At 33.4% G+C, this 19,761-nt stretch overlaps 1 pseudogene; it reads right to left on the bottom strand.

Moving 5' to 3' along the window:
- Positions 1-8,799: 8,799 nt before the first annotated feature.
- On the bottom strand, positions 8,800-9,523 carry LOC107158443 (annotated as a pseudogene).
- Positions 9,524-19,761: the final 10,238 nt, after the last annotated feature.

The following is a 19,761-nucleotide window of genomic DNA, read 5'->3' as shown; positions in this document are numbered from 1 at the left end:
TCAACTAATAATAAGCCATTTGCTGTAGAGTAAAATAGTCATTTTCTTTCTTAGGCTTTTCTTATTGTTGGTTTATATTTTATTCCACATATTCAAAAGCCTCATTTTGTACTGCTATAACATTACCTCTAATAGTAAGTCTTCTGTTAAAGAAATTTAAACAGTAAGAGAATTCTATTTAAGGCAATGACTGTTTTGAATAGTCCTCACTTGTTTATGTAGATTTAAGATTCTATTCTGAATCATTTTCTTCTGCCTGAAGGAAAAAAAAAAAAANTGATCTCAGTGAATTAGAGCATCCCACCACCCCCACCCCCCGCCAAAAAAAAATGCTCACTTGGGAAGACATTCCAGTACCTACTTGTCTTTCTGGCTACACAATCCATTATACTCTCAAAATCTGCATATGAGAAGGACATAGCAAATATGGCCCCTTTAGCAGTCTGTGGTGTACTAATGGGCTTCCCACCCCAAAGTCCTCTTCAAAAGGAAAAGTTTCTTTCTTTTAAAAAGAAAAAAAATGCACATTCATCCAAGATATGAATGAATTTGTTGCTATAAACCAGGCATGTTGAAGTTACTGGGATAAAGTGGATGCAGAGAAGCAAGATTAATAGGGATGGTTGGCTTATGAATGGCAAGTAGTATGGGAGTGGGGGGAGAGTGAGGGGTTAGGCTGTGAATAATTCTTATCTATTCAGAAACCCTACAATTAAAAACCACAATTCTTGAACTTCAACAAAATATTTAAAAGACATGCAAAGAATTAGCAATGTCAACCATAATGAAAGAAAATTAATAAAATAAGCAACAATAGATAATAAAAATATGTTTATTATAAATGATATTGAACAGTGAATATAATTATAAACAATAAGTTTAAGAGGGCAAAATCAAACATACATATGAGAGATACATGGAAAGTATAGTAGTATGAATATTTGTGTCCCCCTAAAATTTACATGTTGGAATTCTCACCTCCAGTTGATGGTATTAGAAGGTAGTTCACTTTGGTCATAGGGAAATAGCTTGCATGAATGGAATTAGTTTCCTTATAAAAGAGATCTTATCCCTGCTTGTTATGGTTTAGATGTGAAGTATTCCCCAAAAGCTCATGTGTGAGACAATGCAAGATTTATAAGTAAAATGATTGGCTTATAAAAGCCAAAAACTAATCAGTGAATTAGTCCTCTGATAGGGATTATTTTAGTGATAACTGAAGGCAGGTAGGGTGTGGCTGACGGAGATGGGTCACTGGCGACTTGCATTTGTAATATATATTCATCCCTTGCTAGTGGAGTATCTCTCTGTCTCTGCTACCTGGCCATACCCTGAGCTGCTTCCCTGCAACACACTCTTTAGTCATGATGTTCTGCTTCACTTCGAGCCCTGAAGAATGGAGTTGACTATCTATGAACTAAGTCCTCTGAAGCTGTAAGCCCCAGAATATACTTGTCCCCCTAAAATTGTTCATGATAGGTCTTTTGGTCTACGAAAGGAAAAGCTGTCTAAAAAATACTGCTTGATTCCTGGAAAAACAGAGCTACGAGGTGCCACATCATTAATCGGTCAGGCAATGGGTCCTCAGAAGATACCTTTACCTTGTTATTTCAAGTCTTCAGAAATGTGAGAAAGAAGATGCATTGGTTATAGGCCACCAACGTAATGGTGGTATTTTTTTTTAATAGCAGCTTGAATGGAAAAAGACACTATGCATAAGAGAGATGGAAAGAGAGACCAGAGAGAAAGAAACATATATAAAGAAAAAATAATAATAATCCTCATTGAATTTCTGTACACAAAAAGAACGTCTAAGTTTTAAAAGTAGTAATGACAGCAGATCAGATATTGCAGAAAGATTTTTAATGAAGTTAGAGAAACAGCATCAGGCTATATTTAAAATTTTGAAATGAAACAATATTTAAAAAACAAATAAAATTATCATAAGTCATAGTGCATTATTAAGCAACACAATAAGGTATCATAGGAGTCCTTAAAATAAGAAGGAGAGAGAGAAAAAACAGTTTTAAAAATATTTGTTAAAAATGTTCTAAACTTAATTAAAACAGTAAATTCATAGTTCTTAAGGAGCTAGAGAAAAAATCAAAATGATGAAAATGATAAAACTATATCTAGAAACATCTTAACTAGATCAATACCAGTAATACTGAAATCACTCTTGAACAACCACAGGTAATGTGAAATATGATCAGAGAAAAGTAGACGAGGATGACAGATCTCTTGAAGGAAATAATGTGTGCTGGAAAAAAATATTAGATGGCATCTAAGAAGTCAATCAAGAACTGTATGACAAATTAAATTATATTTCCAAAAGCAATCCTAAAACTTCCATTTTGGACATGTGAAGAATAAAAAAAGTTATCACCAGCAAAACTGGATTTTAAGAAAAAGAAAAGAAAAAGTCTTTTAGACGGAAGGAAATGAAACAAGATGGAAATCTGAAGCTACATAAAGAAATGAAGAGTATCCAAAGGGTTATTTCAGTAAATATATATTTTCTTTTACTGTTTTCATTTCTATAGAAGATACTTGACAATTTCTAGAAATATTATAATAATATGATGTCAGGTATTTTAGGAACAATTAGAAGTAAAATATATGCCAACAATAGCACAAATAACTTATTATTAGTTAAACAGAAGATGTGATAAATATTTACATTAAAAAAACCTTAAGATAAAAATGGGAAAAACAAAGAGTTTTATAGCTGTTTTATGCAGATAAAATCTAACCATGAAAAATAATCAAATAATCAAAATTAGGCAAAAAGAGAAGAAAGCAAAAAAAATACTCAGAGATGGGATAAATAGTAGCAGATTAGTATCCTTATAAGTAGTAAAAATAATTTTAATAGTTCTAAACCCTTCAACTAAAAATCATAATTGAGAGTTTGGATTAAAAAAAATAAAATATAACTATACATTTCCTATAAGAAAGAATTCTACTTTGGTATCAAAGAGAAAAGTTTAAAACTTAAGTAACAGAAAAGAGTGTACCCAAATATGAAGAAAACAGTAGAAGGAAAGAGACATGCAGATTGTAGAGGTATGAATATTTCAATTAATTCAAGACATATTACATTATTAACAAGTTTTCTTATTTCAGGTGACTGAACTGTTCTATATTACAGAACTTAAAATGTATGAATTAAATTTTATAGAATTGAAAACTTGCAAAATTGAAGAGAAAATAGATTATAACAAATATAATCATAGATTTCAATAACTCCTACTAATTGAAGAAAAAGTAGACAGAAGAGCAATAAGGGAATAAAAGACAAACTCTACCAACAACTTGATATAATTGTCAATTATAGAACATCACTTCCAAAAAGGCAGAACACTCATTTTATAAAAATTTATATAAAACTTCTACCAAGATAGACATTATTTTAAAATATAATAACAGTCACAATACATTCAAAGTGATCTGACTAAAGCAAAGCATTTTTTTCAGCCATAGTGAAATTAAATCATAAAACAACAACATAAAAATAGCTAGAAAATACCAACAATTTTGAATCTAAGCAATATATCTGTAAACAATTGGTGGAACACACACACACACAGACATACATACAGTTATTTTGAGATTCAAGAAAATTTTAAATCTATTTATAAAAATTGTTGGAGTCAACTAAATAATGTCAATGTAGTTAAAATTATAACACTAACCATTTATATTGCTGAATAAGAAATATTCCAAAATAAGAACTTAAGCTTCTTTTTTAAGAACTCAAAGTATAGCAAATTTAATTCAAAGAAAGTAAATTGTATGACTACCACTCTATATCAATCATTAAAATTTACTGTGAAATTCAAAATTATGTTGTATAAGATTTGTGAGGCTTGACACTATGAATATGTTTGTTTCAGTTAACTCTTCAAAGTATCAGTATTCCAGCCATTTCTTCATAAATAAATAGTTTAAAATCTAACTATTAGGTCAGCCATGTTTTAATATCTGGCGGAAATTATATGTGACATTGTTGAAAAATTTAAAAAAAATTAAAAAAAATCAATTTGCCAACTAGATTCATCAACTTTATATATGCTTTTTTTCTTTGTCTATCTAAATAAATCCTTTAGAACTGGGCACTATGGTTCATGTCTGTAATCCCATTGGTTCGTGAGGCTGAGGCAGAGGATACAATTCAAAGCCAGCTTCAGCAAAATCAAGGTGCTAAGCAACTCAGTGAGACCCATCTCTAAATAAAATACAAAATAGCTGGCGATGTGCCTCAGTGGTTGAGTGCCCATGAGTTCAATCCTGGGTAACCCACCCCCAAAATAATAAAGCCTTTAGTTTTCATCTGTCAACTTCTTAAAGCTTTGTTTAAACAGGTTCTTCCTATGCAATTTCTCTGACCTATAAAGTCAAACATATTTATTTTTTATGTCATATAGGGTAATTAATTGCAGGCAAAAATTAACAATTTATTGACTATGTCAGATAACTAAGACCTACAGTTGAAAAAAAAAATCTAACTAAAAAATAAATCGGCTGGGCATGGTAGTGCATACCTGTAATCCTAGTGGCTCAGGAGGATGAGGCAGGAGATCACAAGTTCAATAACAGATTCAGCAACATAGTAAGCCCCTGTCTCAAAATGAAAAATAAGTTCTAGGGTTGTAGCTCAGTGATTAAGTGTGATGGGTTAAGTCCCTGGTACCAAAGGGGTTTAAAAAAAAAAAAAAGAAAGAAAAGAAAGTAAAAGTAAATCTAAAGAAGGAACATTAACTAACTCTTTTTGTTCTGGAAATCACATGCAGAGGGTTAAAGATTGAGTGAAGACAATGAACCCCCCAAAATCGATGAAGCTTAATAGAACACACCTCATAGAGCCATTTTGAGAACTACGTGTGTAAAACATTTCATCCATCCCTCCAGAGGCCTCCATTTCTCACCAGAAAATTAATTTCATGGTTAGAAAAATTTTAAAGGATCTTCCATTTTTTGATCTGAAAAATCAATTAAAATGTAAATTATAAGGACACAGACTTCATTTAATGCCTGGCAGAAAGTAGGCCCTCAATAAAAATTATAGAATGCATTAATAAAATTTAAATGTAAAATTTTGTCACTAAAACCTGGGAGTTAAACCCATACTCTTAGAGGATTATGTGAAGTATTTGAATAAGCCTTGAATTATGCACACCCAGAAAATTTGTCAAAGTTTTTACACATTTTTTTACATGTAAAGAGATCTACATCTCTGGGGATGCTGTCAAATATAATTAATGATACAACTTTATTTATAACCCAGGAACCATCTTCATATTTGTTTTTCTCCAGTTTAGATAATCATCAATAATCATCACAAATCTAGGTAAGACTCTGGTGTACAGAAAAGACAATAAATACTAACTTTGATGCCAAACATTACAAAGGCAAAAGTTCAATGCAAAAAAAAAGGTCAAAATATTCCTGAATTAAAAAGCAATCTGCATGTCTATCAATTCAGATTAAGTATTAAGAAAAGCACATAAGACCTCAGAGATAATTACTGAATTAGTGCGTCTCTCTCGGATGTCACAATGGGGATTATCTGCCTTGTCTGCTAAATCCCTGCCACTCCATGAAATCCTTAAAACTAGTATCAAATCCTTAAAAAATGGACATATAACCTATGTCCAAATGCTGTGCTTAAAAGATTTAAAGATGATAAAAACCAATAATATGTAAAATCTGAATCTGTATTTCTAGTGCAAGACTTGAATATTATATATCCAGGGTGTAAATGCTGAAGGGCAAAATCCAGTAAGGAACTCCAAGACTCAGTTCTATGAATACAACCTCGTATTTCACCTAAGTAGAAATTATTTTCTCATCAAGCAATTTATTTTAATCAATATTTCCAAAACATCCTTTAATTTTATGATGTTTGATCTGTGAAAATTGAAGAGAACTTAAAATCTAAAAACTGAGACACTCTTAACTTTTTGGAGATTTTGTGTTGACTTTCAAAAATTTCATGCTTTAGCAGCATTTTTCACTAGCACGGACAATGTATAGTTGACAAATAGAGTTTTTGCATGTTAACAGTATACAAGAACATATTTTGATATATTTCAACATGGATAGATCAAAGTACTTAATGTAACCATCCCCTCACACTTATTATTTGTGAGAATATTCAAAATCTGTTCTCTTGGCAATTTTCCAGTAGCCTGAAAGTTGTAGCAGAATTTTTTCTTCTCTGATTGGCCACTGGATTTTCATCAGATGAGTCATGGTTACAGAGACAGTGAAACACAATTAGTGGATCTATCATAAGCAATTTGCATCCTAGTTGAGAGGAAAATGATTAAGACTATAGACAATGTATAATAATAATAATAATAATATAATAATAATAATAATAATTAAAGAAGATTTCTGGAATCTGACCTAAAGAAGGAATCTATAGAAAAAGGACATACAATTCAAATTATAAATGAAAATAAATTACCTCAAAACATAATGATATTTCAGAAAATGCGATAACAAATAAAAATATTAAAAGTAATGAGAAAACAAATTGAAAATACTTTCAAAGGAAAAACAAATAGAGGTGTAGATGACTCCTAGTGGAGTCCAATAAGTAATGTGATGATGTCTTTAAAAGCTTAAAGAAAATAAGGGCCAGCCAATCTAGAATTTCATGCTTCATGTAAATGCTCTGCAAGAAATAAAATTAGTTTTAGAAAACTTATAAAGACAGAGATTTCATAATCAGCAAATTTATACCGAGGTTATGATCTGAAGAGGGTTATAATTTCTGATAGAAGGTCAGAGATGCAGAATGTATTCTAACGTCAGAGGAAGGCTCAATATTTGCTTAAATCTTACTGACCATTTATCATTTGAAATATAAATTATGACTTGCAGTGGGGTTAAAATTACTTAGATATAAATTCCATGGGAAAGAGAATGTGTGTGAGGAAGTTGATGAAGATTCTTTCTTCATTCAGGAAGTTGATTACTCAACATTAGAGTCCCATAAATTTGAAACTTTGACCACTAAACAAAATAGTAAATGGTATCTAAAATTTTAAAAATGTAGCAAAACCCAAAATTTTTAAAAATAGTCAAAATTGTCCTAATAAAGAGTGTAAAGGTAAAACAAAAACTATAGGATACAGGAAGATGGCATAATTAAACCAAAACACAGAAGTGAGGAAACATAGCCAAATTGTCTACATGCTCAAACTAAGAATAAAAATGTTTAGATGCACTAAAAATACTATGCAGATTAAAAGAGAGATGTCCACCTAAAATCTGACAGATGTCTAAAACGAAAATGAAAAAAGATACATCCCATAAACACACACATATTCATGTTTATATATTAGTAAAAGACAAAGTAGACCTTCATATAGAGACCATTACAAGAGAATATACAATAATAATCAAAACAATAATTTTCCAGGAATAGATATCTATTCTAAATGAGTGTAAGTGTAAAAATCTCAATGGAAGTGAAGTGGTGGATTTTCATATTAAAGAACAAAAGATTCTGAGTCAGAGCTAGATACATTCCCATAACTCTGGAATGACTACCTTCCTGACCTTGGGGACTTGGTGGATCTCATTTGTTTGATTGCTTTTTATCCATGGAATTGAACAATAATCCTAATCTCACCAGCCTTTTGTAGTGAATTTCAACTTGAGAAAGCATAAATATTGTACACAATATAGGATACACATTAGCATCTCACACTATGAAACAGCTTTTAAGACTTAAAATACCAGTAGTATTTTTGATAGTTGTTACTTACGGAGATATCAAGACTGAGAAGTCAGGAAGTGAGGACTTGTCTTGTCTTTGCCATTGACTTGCCTGATTGTCTCACTAGGCCAGCCCATATGCTCTTGGAGCCTCAGCCTCTCAATTTACAGAGTGATACTAAAATGTATGAATCATGACCTTCTGTCAATGGCACTTCCTGCTTCCTCTAGAACATTATATAGGGACAAAATGAGGTCATCGCAATACAGAGAACACAAGATTTGCTTTTACCATCTTTAGAAGAAGGCATCCTGTTCCCTAATATCATCCTATGATCCCTTAGGTGGGCCTCTATTTGTGGCAGCTCTCACAATGCTATGGGAATACAGTATTGACCCTTCCAGATCTCTGCTTCTTTAGCTGTGATAACTTATTGATTCTTTTTTTTTTATCCAATGTTTTATTTTATTCAACAATAAGCAAACAGCAGAATGAATACAACATTAAGCAACTCCAGTTTATTCTTAAGCAGTGATGTGTGATCGGCTCAGCAGTTTCAGGAACCCCCAACAGCCCAAGGCATAGCAATACTGCCCATCTACAGGGCCAGGCCTCATCAGCAGCAAGCCATCCTCCCTCTTGCTTTATCCAGTTTTGTTCTTTTAAAGTAGCCAGAACAGGACATTCACACCTAGTAGCTACCGGAACACATACTGAGGGGCAGCTGAGATGCCAGCCTCTGTCTTGGTCAGAGAGAGCACTGCAAAAACACATCTCATAGATGTCATTGAGCACAATTCTGGACTCAGAATCACAAAGGTAAAGACAGCAAACCCTTCTCCTTTTCTAAACTTTCCTTAAAGATTAATTGATACTTTGCTCTATTTCTGTAATATTTTCACCTGGATTTCCTTTTCTTTAAATTCTGGGTTGTTATTCTTTTACTAACAATGTGATGACCCCATCCCCATACCAAACTATCCCCTAACACAGAGTTCAAATTAGATGAAAATGTAACCCAGGATGTGGGACTATCTAAAATCGCAAGGAAGAAGCAGCAGGAAAAGTCACACTAAATCGCTACCTGAAAGCTCGGACCTCACCTGTGCCAAGGGAGTGGGGAATAGGAGAGCTCTACAATCATCTCTGAAGTAGAGAATACTGCTGGGGTCTTCAGGACCATTTACCTCTGCAGGTTTCTCCCACTTCTCAGACAGCTGATCATACAGTTTGGGCACATAGTAGTCCCATTCAGCCTGGTATCTCAGCCGGCCACTGAGGACCCTAGTTTGTACTCCTTACAGAAGGCCGCCACCTTGAATTTGCCTTGTCTCCCTATGGTTGCTGAGAATGAGTTCATCCCACTTTCAGTGGCTTTGTCCTCTTTGAAGACCAGCCAGATAGAGCAGTGGATGTCTGTGCCACTGTCAGGCCCCGAGCCCCTATAAATCGAGAGGACCTACCTCTGCTATTGTCGTTGCCTTTCATGCTGAATGCTAGAAAATGGTGCCATTCCCTGTATTTGGGAGACTGCCTGCTAGGAGCATCCGGGTCTGTCAGGACCATGGTGTGGAGTTTATCTGGATCAAGAGCATCTCATGTAATGCTGGTGGGACTGTTCTTAACCTGGATCACCGCCTTCAGTACTTTGCCCAGCTTGTCCACCCCCATAAGCCACCCGCAGTGGGTGCTGGGGCTGCTTCTCCACCTCCTGCAGGCTCAATGTCCTGGGCCACTTGCTGAGGTCTACCCACATGGCGGTGCAGAGCTGGCAGTTCAGCTGCGAACCTGGCGCGAAGTGAAAAGCAGACACACTGCACAGACTTGGAACAGTCCCTGAGGCTAGTATTAATTTTTAATTTTTTTTTTTAAATTTTAACCATACATAGCAGTAGAATGCATTTATACACTTTGATATATCATACATAGCTGGGATATAATTTCTCATTTTTCTGAGTGTACATGTTGCAGAATCATATTGGTTGTGTAGTCACATATATGCATACAGTAAGCAACTCCAGATTGTTCTTAAGCAATGATGTGTGATCAGCTCTGTTTGGTCAGAATGTGATTCAAAAATGCTTCATTCTATCTTTCCTATCCCCACATCCTCTCCCTTCTCTCCCATCATTTCCCTCTATCTAATCTAAGGTAATGCTATTCTTCCCTAGTGCCCCTTGCCTTATTATGAATTACGATTTGCATATTGGAGAAAACATTCAGCCTTTGATTTTGAGGGATTGGCTTACTTCTCTTAGCATGATATTCTCTAACTCCAACCATTTACTGGCAAATTCCATAATTTCACTCTTCTTTAAAGCAGAGTAATGTTCCATTGAGTATATATACCATATTTTCTTTATCCATTCATCTATTAAGGGATGACTATGTTGGTTCCATAGTCTGTCTATTGTGTATTGAGCTGCTATAAACATTGATGTGGATGCGTCACTATAATATACTGACTTTAAGTATATACTCCTTTGGGTATAAACCAAGGAGTGGGATAGCGGGGTCAAATGGTGGTTCCATTCCCAATTTTCTGAAGGATCTCCGTACTGCTTTCCATAGTGTTTACACCAATTTGCAGTCCCATCAGCAATGTATAAGTATACATTTTTCACCACTATCATTGATTTTGTGAGTTCTTTTTCTTTGCTTTCTATAATAAAGCAGAGGATCATCATCTTCCAGGATTTTGCTTCCTAAAGAAGTTTCCCTGTTTTTTGGAAGTCTGGACATCTCTCAACATTGTCACTGACCTTCAGGTTATATTTAAGTATTTTCTTATACCAGTGCTCTTAAGAAGATATATAGAAATTTCCTGAATTTAAACACAACTTTCCACATTCATACAACTTTCTCAGTGACAGGATTATTCAGAGAAGTGAAAACAAAGGAAATGAAAGCCAGTCATTAGAAAATATTTTTCCTCCATTTCTTATTTATAAGATTAATGTTTCAGAGAAGTTAAGAGATAGAAAATCATAAAAATTATTAGAAAATATGGCTTTGCAACATTTAATATTTGCTGATTTTTTTGTTTAACTGCATATCATCAAAGTACTGCATTGCTGAAATAAATTTTTGCATTTTTTCATGTTAATTTAAAAATTCAATTCATGTTAGTATAAGCTGACTTTTCTTCCTTTTGGAAAATGATATAGTGAACAAAGATATTCTAATCCTTACATATATTCTAGCCCTTATATAAAAAGATATTTGTGTCTTTTAATTAATTTTATAGGAAGACTCTGAATAACATATTAAATCTTAAAAATAATAATGCAAAACAATTAATGTATCTGTGTGGATATGATCTTTTGATGGGTTCCTGCTTCAAAGTCACTCACAGCTGGTGCAGTCAGAACTGATTAATTACTGAGTCCAGGAGGCCACAAGCCATTAACATGACTGTCGGACTCTCAGACCCTCTGGGACAGCCTCAAAACCATAATGAATAAAATTTACATATTATTTCTGTAATTTGTTAATGAAAGTGCCAAGAAGTTAGCCTCTATGACTCTCAAATATATGAAAAGCAAAATCATTTTTAAAATGTTTGGTCAGAATGTGCTTCAAAAATGCTTCATGATGGCTGGGGTTGCAGCTCAAAGAACACTTGCCTAGCATGTATGTAATACTGGGATCAATTCTCGATACCACATATAAATAAATGAATAAAATAAAGGTACATCACATTTAAAAATATTTTTTAAAAAAATGTTTCATGAATTCACTAAAAAAATAGCATCTTTTTCTTCATTCATTAAAAAAACCTTAGTATCCTCATGGATACAATAAAATAAATAAAACCCATGTAGTAAGTCTCTATACTTGATCTTCTTGTGGAGTCTTAATTGTCGTTCATTCTTAGACTTTTCTTGTATCAGACCATTTCCATCCTAAAATCCATATTTGTATAATGAATGTACTAGTAAGTGTGCAAACTATGTTCCTTGCACTTGTATAGAACAAATGTTTAACTGTTTAAGTTAATATCTGTCAATTCCAAAATAAACTAGATATCCAAGACAATGAAAAACCTACTTTCAATACATTAAGCAATAAGTCAAACTACTTTTTAGTGAAATAGATAGGTTTTTTTTTTGTTTGTTTGTTTTTTGTTTTGTGCTTTGGCTAAAAGATCTGACCAGAACAATTTTAAAAGAAGAAAAGTTTATTTGTGACTTACAGTTTTAGAGGTCTTATTCATAGAAGGCTGGATCCATTCCTCATGGATGGAGGTGAGGCCAAACATCATGGTGTAAGAGTGTGGCAGAGGCAAGCAGCTCACATCATGATCAGAGAGCAGAGACTCCACTTGCCAGATACAAATATAAACCCTAAAGCCACATGCTACCACTGCAGTTACTACTCAGTTAATTCCTATAAGAGTATGAGTTCACTGATTGGATTAAGATTCTTTCAACCCAAACATTTCTCCTCTGAACCTTCTTGCATTGTCTCACACATGAGCTTTTGAGGGTCACCTCACATAGAAACCAGAACATAGAGCTTAAGAAATTGTATGACAATTGTGGATTTCCCCTTATGAATATAGGTTCATTGTTTACTTGAAAAAATGTAGTATATTAACATAAAACACAGTCACAAAAATGTGTATGCCATTTGTATGAACTAGCTTGAGATTCCATAAGATCCCATCATGGTCTCAAGTTAAAGACCTCTGAGGTGGTGAAACATTTATATTTCTACCTCATTTAACAGAAGAATTCCATCCAGTTTACCTGAAAGTTTGAGAATTTTGCAAAAAGCTTACAATGAAATGATATTTTGTTCTTTTCTGTGTTGCTACAATGCCATATGTGAGACAGGGTATTTATAAAAATAAATTAATAAATTGAATTCTTAACAGTTCTGGATGCTGTAAAACCAAAGGCTGAAGGCTATGTCTTATGAGTCATAATATGGTGAAGTCAGAACTGATCAATTACTGAGTCCAGGAGTTCACAAACCATTAACATGACTGTCGGACACTCAGACCCTCTGGGATAGCCTCAATACCATAATGAATAAAATTTACATATTATTTCTGCAATTTGTTAATAAAAGTGCCAAGCCTCTTCAACTTGCTCAAATATATAAAAGCAAAATCAATCCTGATACTTTTCCTGATTTTACAGAACTTGCCTCATCTTTGAGTTCTCCTGATTTCCCCCCATTAAGTTGTGTGTACATCTTTATCAGCCATGCTACTGTTGATGATATGTTTTTTCCCTTTTTTTTTTTGTTCAACCAGTGAAATAAGTCTGATATGGTATTGCAGACTGTGACCCAAGTGACTTGGGAGACTTAGTCAAAAGGCTGTTCAGATTGAGTCCAGCCTAGGCAATGTGGAGAGACCCAGTCTCAAAAAGATAAAATTGTAAAAAGAGCTGGGGATGTAGCTCAGTGGTAGAGTGCCCCCGAATTTAATCCCCAGTACCACATAAAAAGGAACAGGGGTAGAATAAATATGGCATAGTTGAGAAGATATAAAATTTCTGAAATAACAAAAAATGTATTACAAATCAGTAAATTAAAAAATTAAATAAATGCTATCAATAATTTCGGCTTACCACTGAGAGATAATTAACACTACACAGTTCACTTATTATCCGAAGTTATAGCACTTATGTCTTTAGACTTTTCAAAGGTCCATTTCTCCTCTAGGGCAGAGCTGGGCATTATTTCTCATTACTTCCTACTCCTTACTTTATGAATCAAGAAAACAGATAGAAGACAACTCCAATAAAATCAGGCAAAGGAAGAAACAAATTATTTATGCAAGTTTGAATAATTGTAAGATTTTTTATACATATTGGCAATACTGCTATTAAAAATAAATGAGAAAAAAGACATTGTAGACTATGTCCATTCATCTTCATATTTTAGCTATATTGGGGATTATGGACTTCACCGGTATTCAGTCTATTGCCAGAAAAATTGGTTTTAAATCATCGGAGTAGCTGCCCTGGGGGGTTAGAAGGGGAGAAACTATATTCTTCCTTTGAACACTAATGTCTAACACTAACTATGTATTGTTTTTCTTAACCTATAAAAAACCAAACAGACTCAGGCACAGTTAAGGTGAAAACAGTTCACATTGTCATTCAACCAGCAAATACTTTTGAGTGCTCATGGTGTGCTTAGCATTCATCTAGGCTTTAGAGAAAACATACAAGCATGCATTTGAGCATGCTTGTGTGATAGAAGTTTCCCATCAAGTAAAATAAGGAAAATTTTGTATTTGTAAGATGTTGAACTATGAAAAAGTGAACACATAATATGAAATCATAATTGTGCAGTATGAGGTTTCTCGGGATCGACAGTACTTATTAGTTGGAATCTGAGAAAGAAAATGAAGTAGCCTGAGGAATTTTAGAGTAATAGGTAAAATTAAAAGGCAAAGGATCAGTTTATATAGTATCTTTTAGACCTTCATATTGATTTTCTCCTAAATTAAAGTCAATTAATATATTAGAATGCAAATTATACTTTTTCAATGTAATTAAACTTAATGTGGCAAAAAATCTACACACACACACACACACACATCAAGATATATACACAGTGGCATGAAATAATAATCCACAAATTAATATCTTAGATATACAAGATGATAGCAGAAAATTTCACCTATCTTCAAAAGGCATTCAAAGAAACGAAGAATATATATAAAACACAAAAAATACGATTCAAAATTAAGATGATGTACTCAATGTGACAGGGAAAATTTATGGCAAAATCATTTTATGTATAAAAAACGTCTTGTAACAATGCATAGTTAACTCTTTTTAGAGTTCTACGTTAAGGTTTAAAGGATCGATTTGACATACATTGTATAAAAAAAAAGGTGGAAAAACAGAAACCTGGCTTATCACTGCTATACCATCAATAGTAAGTCTCAGGCTTAAGGTTCCATCTCCATTCTCTCAAGGTAGGTATACATATTCTTAGGTAGCATAGACAGATGTAGAATGGAGGAAGCAAGAACTTTGCTCAAATTTGCCTTGATCATAAGAACATCATGTTCAAATTTGGAGATCATATGTTGATACCTAATCTTCAGGGTGGAGATTGCAAAGAACATTCAATGTAGTTAAGGAGGATAATCATTTTGTAATTTGAGAATTGGTTAAAGGAACTGTAAAAGAATAAGAGAGTATAACAAATGTTATGATAATCTAAAACATAATTTTCAAAGAGAAATGGATTTACCTTGATTGACCCTAGAAGAAAACATTTAGTTTAATGAGCAGAAATAAAAGAGAAGCAGGTTTTTTTCTCTAAGGGTAAGGAAAATGTTCATCATTATTAGAGTTATCCAAAATACAGTAGGGATAATAGGGGCTTATTACCCAGATATTGGGCCTAGATAAATAATGAGAAGGACTGTTGTCCAGTAGGACTTCTCCGACTACAACATGTACATGTATCACCTGGGGAACAGATTTAAATGAAAATTATGAAAAGACATATGAGAGTGGTAGTTGTAATTTAACATTTCAAATAAACTCCTAGGTAATGTCTACCCTGGTAATCCATTGCTTATACCTAGAGTTGCAAGCTTATAACATAATCAAATGCATTTCTTTGCAGGTTAAACTAAGTCATTTAGATTTTCTCTCAACTCTGAGATGGTATTATATATTATCAAACAGCTACAGATGAAGTTCTAGAATGGTATATCCATTTTTCTTGCTCTGATAAAAGAAAAAAAATATTTGGCAGAGTGGGCCAGGGAAAGTGAATTGCCTTGTTTAAAGAAAAGGATATCTGTCAGGATGTGCTAAAACCCTTCCTACGTGAGATGCAATAGTATAGAATACATATATGTGTACAATTCTGTTGGATATATATATATATATATATATATATATATATATATATATATATAATCTCCATACACACACACACACACATATTTGCATGTTATTACATTCTTTTACGGTACCCTTTCATTTTGTATTAGTTCCACAGTACTTTTTTTAGTGTCTTTGGAAGCATTTAATAAGATTCTTGTGTTAAAAATAAGTTGAATTGCCATATGAATTTTAGCAAATTGCATGCGGCAGCTAAAGTGCTCAAATGTTTTTAACACTGAAGTTGTTTATTGGATTTTTATTTTATTTATTTTTTACTTTTATGGTCCAGCTACAATAAAGACCAATTCAATCTTCAGACACTTGGCTATGGATAGTGCCTGACATTTATTAGTCTTCTGATTTAGAATGCAAGAACAGCAGGTTTTCCTTTAAACATGAAAAATTTTGAACATTAGTTTGACAATAATTAAATCTTATAGTTCCCTCAAAGAAGTTAGTTTTTGTTTTTTATCTACATGATTGACCTGAGTCATTCATTTTACTATACACAAGGAACATCAAGGAATAAAAAGTAGACACTAAGAAACTACTTCAAAAAATCTATTGTACCATAGACATACCAACCAATAATTCTTCCTTTCTCTATAATAATGTTAATAATGTAAGAATGTGATTATTACAGAAGTTTTCAACATGTCTTCTAATTAAGAAGAACCAAAAGAGCAATACATTAATTGGCTCCCTCTTGATTACACACAGATCATAGAACTAAGCAAAGAAGTAAGCGTTAGGCTTTATCCTCTGGCTAGTGAATGCCATTCTTCAGATTTTGCCATGACAAATAGATATTTGGTTTGGGAAAATTTAGGTAACATAGTTGATTCACCCTCTGTGGAAAAATGAAATTGTATTTCTTCTGGGTTCAGATGTCAATCAATGAAAAAACAATCCTTGTTAAAAAAATAGTGTTGCATTATCTAATTTATTTTTTTGCCTCCTTCTGAAGGAGATAGTCATAAGATCATTTTGGATGATTGATCATGGAGCAAGCCTGTGAATCAGAAGCACACAAAGATATCTCAAAAGCAGATTTTGCATCAGAAGAACATTAAAACTAATAGCATAGAAAATGTTTCACAGAAACAACTGGAAGATAGTAGATATTTTTAAAAATAAATAAAGCTATCTTACTAGCAAGAGAGAGAGAAAGAAAGAGAGATTTGTGCCACATAATGACATCTTGGTCAATAATTGCACAACACATATAATTGTGGTCTCATAAGATTATATCACCTTCTAATGTGTCAGAACAATCTTTTTTTGTGTATATATACTACATGATATTTGCACATCAGTGAAATCATATAATGATTAATTTCTTGGAATACATGCTGTTGTTAAATAATGCATGGCTGCATATATACATATATGTATGCATATTTTTATATATACACACATATATGCAAATATACAGCATGCATGCCTACATATAAGTATACATATAAATATATGTTTATGTGTGAGTATGTATATATATATACACATATATGTATTTATATCATATCTATATATATGTATGTGTATATGTATAAAATATTAAATAAATAGTAGGGATTTTTAATTTGAATTTTTTTTTAAAAAAAAGCTAGAGTAGAATGTAGAGATTGGGTAAATATTGGTACCAGATGTTATCAAAATTATTCTACATAGCAAAACGTAGAGCGTGATTCAAATCTCTTGTTGTTTGCATTGGGATTAAAGACAACAATAGTACACCTAACCTAAACTTGGTTCTATTCTAAAAGGTTTCCACTTTGTTTTAAAAAATACTGTTGCCTGAAAAAAATGTTTTATATTGAGCATTAACTTATAACTAATTTTACTCAAGTTAACCTCCATTGCACAGCATGCTTAATCTCTATATTTATTGCTTACGACCAACTACAGGGAAAAGACAGTTTATTATTAAATGAGTGACATGCAGAGGCAGAAGGACTAGCTTAGAATTATTGTTAATGCTCAATGTAGATTATAGTCCCTCCTATGAAATGGCCTTTGCATATACAAGTTGGATATGGCACTGGCCCCAAATACAAGCTGAGCATCCATACTGAAAAGTCTCAGAAATGTGTGTTTTAGAATTTTCCATATGATAAAAATGTATTATGATGCTAATTTCATGTGGTCTTTTCTTGCTCGTTTCTTACTGTTCTCTTCAAAATTGCACAGCCAAATTCCTGTGCCCAGTTCCACATGTAGGGAGTTGAAAATTTGATACTTCATCTTTGTAACAAGTAAACAGTTGAGAAAAATGAAAAATCAATATATCTTATTAGATCCATAGAAGACTAGAGGTCAGAGCCTTGACTACTGGAGCTAAAATTGGATACACTGAGGATGCAGAGAATCACACGGAAAAGGTTCCTGCCAGGGAATCAATGCCAGGGAAGAAAAATCTGAATTGCAGTTATTGACATACTGGAGGCCAAGCAAGAAATGAGCCTGAGAGTTAGAAACCGTAGAAAGACTGGATCCTGTTAAGGCCATATACTTTTGTTATTTTTACTCCTAGGAATTTAGTTAGGTTCTCCCAGCAAATATGGGAGGGAAAGCCCCTTCTTCTTCTGGAGGGGAGGGGGCGTCAGTCATTTTGAAACACTCTGAGGTAGTGTTCTCATAGCAAGGTCCGCCCTCAGGAGCAAGTAGTTAAGTGAAACCTCACCTGCTTAGGTTTTATGAAAGTCCAGTTGACCTGCAGGATGGAATCACTAAACTGTAGCTGAGAACAGCCATTCTATTCCTCCTAAAGGAGGCAAAGGAACTTAGAAATACTTGTGAGGTTGATAATTCAGAGACAGGTTTAATAAAAGACTGAGATCTTACTAGGGTCTAAAGAACACTTCCCCTCTACCTACATGTTACAGTCACAGTTCCAAAAGCCTTCTTATAACAGTGCCTTTTGTAACAAGGGACATGTGAGTGCTGGAGAGTTCTTGTCTCATGCTTGTAGAGAATGAAGTATGTGGATGACAGAGGGTGAGGATTCAGTAACAGATTTACCACAAGCAAGCCAGGAAAGTACCCACAGCAAGGGAGGGATCCCTAAGAAGCTACCATTGGTGACTGTCTAAGGGTTTCTATACTGTTTTGTTGAGGAACTAATCTTTCATTGGAAAGTTTCTCTAGAATCTTCTCTTTTTCTGATTCAGTTGAAAGTACACAATTTCAATTTCTTTTCCCATATTGGGATGGTTTAATATGTTTTTTAACCTGAATTTGTCATGTATTCATTTGTTAAAAGATTTGCTGGGGTTTAAAACAACTTGCTGAGCTTGATTAATGTTAGGGTACTCAAGACAATAGAATGTATAGACATCCAAACAGGATTGGAAACATCCAGTCAGGCAGCCACAACAACAACAACAACAACAACAACAACAACAAAACAAACAAGCTTTAACCTACGGTTTTTAATCTGGTGGAATCCCCCATTCTCTGAGTTCCCATTTCTATATCTTGCCTCAGTTTCACTCAGTGTAACATGTTGACCTATCTCACAAAATGTACAAGGTGTACTAAGAGTTAAAATATAAAGTCTGAAGAAACACAGCATACATTATGAGCAGATCTTCCAGGGATGTTAGGATTACTAGACAGAAAATTAATAACAGTAATTAATATGATAATGGATAAAGTAGCAGAATTCAAGAACAGATGTGCAATGTAAGTGGAGAAGTGACAATCCTAAGGAAGAATTAAAAATAAATGGTAGATTAAAAAAAAGCACATTGTAAAAGATGTGAATACTGGGTTTTCCTGGGCTTCTTGTTACACTGACGTATCTGAGGAAGGGAGCTCTGAAGATCAGGATGTATCATTAATTTCAGATTCAAATGTAGATACAATTGTGTATCTATGTAATTGATTGAAACCTCCAAAAACTTAAAGGAAAGAAAGAAAGAATAGAAAAATAAACTAAAATAATCAACAACTGAGGGGGGACTACAAAGAAGTCATGTGCAAAATGGTAATGTCGGGAGGAGAAAACTAAAGGCAAGAATTCAAGTAGCATTTGAAAAAAACAATGACTGAGATGCTTTCCAAATTTGTGTTAGACACCAAATCACAGATTCTGGAGGCTTAGAGAAATCAATAATTGTAAGAAAACTATACAGAGGTGCTGAGAGCCACGGCCGA

The sequence above is a fragment of the Marmota marmota genome, unplaced genomic scaffold (genome assembly GCF_001458135.2).
Source record: "Marmota marmota marmota unplaced genomic scaffold, marMar, whole genome shotgun sequence".
Taxonomy (NCBI): Eukaryota; Metazoa; Chordata; class Mammalia; order Rodentia; family Sciuridae; genus Marmota; species Marmota marmota.
Note: the sequence above shows the minus strand (reverse complement) of the source record. Positions and strands in the feature narration are given on the sequence as shown.